Raw genomic sequence first — 3675 nt, 5'->3', positions numbered from 1 at the left:
CCGGCTCTAATTTGTTTATTAGCGGTGATACCGTGTATGTAACCACTGACCTTTTTTTTTCGTCACGTCGCATCAATTAAAACTTTGTCATGCTTGGTGGGTTTCTCAACTGTTTCTAGCTTACAGTGGAAATATGATTGCCACATGAAAGTAGTATAATCTCACTTATTACATTCATTTCCAAGTAATCACAGCGAAACTTATCTACTTCAGATCTTGGACACATTTTTTTACTCGGGGAACACACCTATGGTAATCCCCACTTTTCGAATTTTTGTAACAGATAGCAGATGTGCCAGCACGATAGGCCAGCTGTTTCACTACATAGTTAATATTTCCTACCTCGGTTCTTGATCACCTGATTTTATCAAATTCCATACTATTTTACTACGCTCACGATGATCGTCTGTCCCTTCTTGCGAACTGAATACGTTATGGACGCAGATGGTATAATCCCAGTGGCTAATGGTTTATCAGTTATTAAACTGTGCAATGTTCTTTCCCGAAAGAAAAACAATAACAAAACAAAACAGCATAACTGTACAGAAATAAATAACTGAAAAATATAATGTACTAATGAAAAAACGATGGAGAGCTTAAATGGCAAAAAACGGAATACTAGTCTTTCACAAGGTTGAGTAGTTAGGAAATATTTCTCGGACGGCCAGTACGCGATTCGGAAGAGAGCGTATGGGAAGACCGCTTTCCCTCTCCCCGCGGTGCTAGCGTGACGCGAAGCTCGAGAAACTGTGTCACAACAGCCGCGAGTGTAGACTCGACACCTGAGCAGTCTGTTACGGACTGAAGTGTAGTCAACATGGCAGCAAATCGCGACTTACACGCCTTTGAGCGTGGGATGGTATTTGGCTGGCTCTGAGCACTATGGGACTTAACATCTGTGGTCATCAGTCCCCTAGAACTTAGAACTACTTAAACCTAACTAACCTAAGGACATCACACACATCCATGCCCGAGGCAGGATTCGAACCTGCGACCGTACGAATGGGATTTGGCGCGAGACGCATGTTTCATAGCATATTTTCGATGACGCAGCAAGCCGTGTTTCCAGGATGGATCTTCAATGTCGTAATGTTTCCACATGCATTAACTATGGCTTTTAGCCTCCCATCTATGCTTTACTACCATTTAGCCTCTTGGAGGAGGTTTCCAGTTTCTAGGCCTGTCCTACGGTTAGTTGATGGTTGAAATAGAACGTCGTGTTTAAAGCATCGCCAAGAAAGTGATGGGCAACGGCCTTGCCGCAGTGGATACACCGGTTCCCGTGAAATCACCGAAGTTAAGCGCTGTCGGGCGTGGCCGGCACTTGGATGGGTCACCATCCAGGTCGCCATGTGCTGTTGCCATTTTTTGGGGTGCAGTCAGCCTCGTGATGCCAATTGAGGAGCTACTCGACCGAATAGTAGCGGCTCCGGTCAAAGAAAACCATCATAATGATCGGGAGAGCGGTGTGCTGATCACACGCTCCTCCTACCCGCATCCTCAACTGAAGAAGACACGGCGGTCGGATGGTCCCGATGGGCCGCTTGTGGCCTGACGGCGGAGTGCTATAAGAAGGTGATGGCAGAAAAAGTGAGTCTCTCGCCAGAGTAAACGGCCGTCTCTCCAGCGTTAATTGGTGCTCTGGATTCTCACTTAGGGAGACCAGTGCTTAAGATCTGAGTTCGCCCTTCCAGATTTAGTTTCCGATTTACTACTGTATCAATCGAGAATGCCCGATTCCTTCGGTGAGGCCACGGCAGGTCTGCTGCCCCATTCTTGGTAGTATCTCAGTGTTTAGTGTGTCCTTGGCAGGAGGCTAACGATAATCGCCTTCCGTTCTATCATCGGCACACGCGTCTCACAAGGAAATTCCTGGTGGATTATTATCGCTCTGATGCGCGGCGAGCGATTACGCCAGAACTGTGTGGCCTTCCAGGAAGGCCGACTGCGGGCAGGCCTGTTTCGGCAGACGCCAAGCAGTGCGGATGTGTGTTGCTTGAGGAATGCCGGGCATTTCCTAGCACAGCTGTTGCGCTGCCGCAGGTCGGATGGGCATTGTTTAATGATGGTATGCGCTCTACCGTTGTCGGAGTCGATCCGCGTTTTGACAGTGGGAATGTTTGTAGTAACGCGTGGATGTGTAAGCTATATTGAAAGACGTTTCTAGCAATGCTGGTAATGTGATATTTAGGTACTGTGTTTTGGGTTTGAGTCACAGTGAGGTAGAGAACGAATATAAGAATCGTATTATGCAGGGTTTTTTAGTAAAGCGATCCACGCGTTATAGGTTCGTGAAACGGGTCAGTGGTTTACCAGGCACAGGCCTTACGAAGGTGGCATACCGCTACCTTTAGAAAACTTGAGTACTGCACGAGTCTTTTTCTTTAATATGTTCTGGATGCATTACAATGTTTCGTGCTGTTGTAGGAGTGGCATTTAGGTTCGTTCGAAAAAAATAAACAAAAGTAATAGTGAACGCAGTATCTGAACCACATTGCAATACTTCTTTTTATTTTCACGAACACAATCATTTCCTCAAAATATTCTAGAACATAAGACACGCAAGTAATCGTAGCCCAGACCTTTGGGCGTAAAAGTACATAAATTCTTATACTTTGAATGATCGAAAGGCAGTGCGACAAAAGTCGGTCATCACCTGTTGAAAATTATACGTTGCGTTTGTCTCCGTACAGCCGTGGCGAAACTGGTTTCGTGACGCCCCACATGCAAATAGGCGGCGTTTTGCTTCACAATAGGCCTTCGATCGTCCCATATGGCTCTACGAAGGCTACCTGACGACCGGTCGTTCAACACCTGTGGTCGTCCTGTGCGGCGGTTTACGCGCTTGGAGAAATATTGAACATCCGTAATAGACACCGCTGACGTCAGAAACGGATCTCCGATGTGCTATGACCGAGTCGTATTGCGCCGATTACTGTCCTACGTTTAAAGTCCATTAACTCGCCACATGCCGCTGTGTTGGGTGCACGCCTGTCTGCAAGGCTGGGGGCGCAGTGGCACCAGTATCTGGGAATTCCGCTGGCTGACGACCGACATCGGTCGAAGACGTGCGCGATCACATTGTAGCCGAACGTGTTGACTCCAGGCGATATAATCGGTGAAATTCAAATTAGTTTGTTTTCTTCCGTCAATTCGACAGACGTTCTCAAACACAGTATATGAAGTGTGAGAAACTGATGGCTTTAGTCCAAGAAAGAGTGAGTTTGTGACATCCTGAGAACGGAAATTCATAATCGCCATATAGTTCGGAATCTATGTCCTGAAATCGCAGGTTAATTGAAAACCATAAGTAGGCAAAATCTTTATCGGAAATGTTAAGCGTAAATTTTAAACCCAAAAAATAATTTTTTCAAATGAGTAGGGTCGCGTATCTTATTCTTGTATAGTTACTGTAGTGAATCAGTTTCAGGTTGTGGTAGGTTGGCATTATCAGTCTACAAATTATTACTACTTACTGGAGTTTTTATGCTAGTATGGTGGTGGTTCTGTTATACGAAATGGTGGAGTTTTTATGCTAGTATGGTGGTGGTTCTGTTATACGAAATGGTTTGCAAATGGTGTACGGTATGTATTGCCAGTTTTCAGCGCTTTAGGTTGTCAGAGTATCTTAACCTAAACCTTATGCTTGCTTATGAATGACAGCCATTGAAGGTT

The 3675-nt window shown here is 45.5% G+C and overlaps 1 pseudogene; it reads left to right on the top strand.

Annotated features, from left to right (window-relative positions):
* Positions 1–1246: 1246 nt before the first annotated feature.
* LOC124597071 lies at positions 1247–1364 on the top strand (annotated as a pseudogene).
* Positions 1365–3675: the final 2311 nt, after the last annotated feature.

Source organism: Schistocerca americana, chromosome 2 (genome assembly GCF_021461395.2).
Source record: "Schistocerca americana isolate TAMUIC-IGC-003095 chromosome 2, iqSchAmer2.1, whole genome shotgun sequence".
NCBI lineage: Eukaryota > Metazoa > Arthropoda > Insecta > Orthoptera > Acrididae > Schistocerca > Schistocerca americana.
The sequence above is the reverse complement of the archived record's forward strand: the minus strand, read 5'-3'. Positions and strand labels throughout refer to the sequence as shown.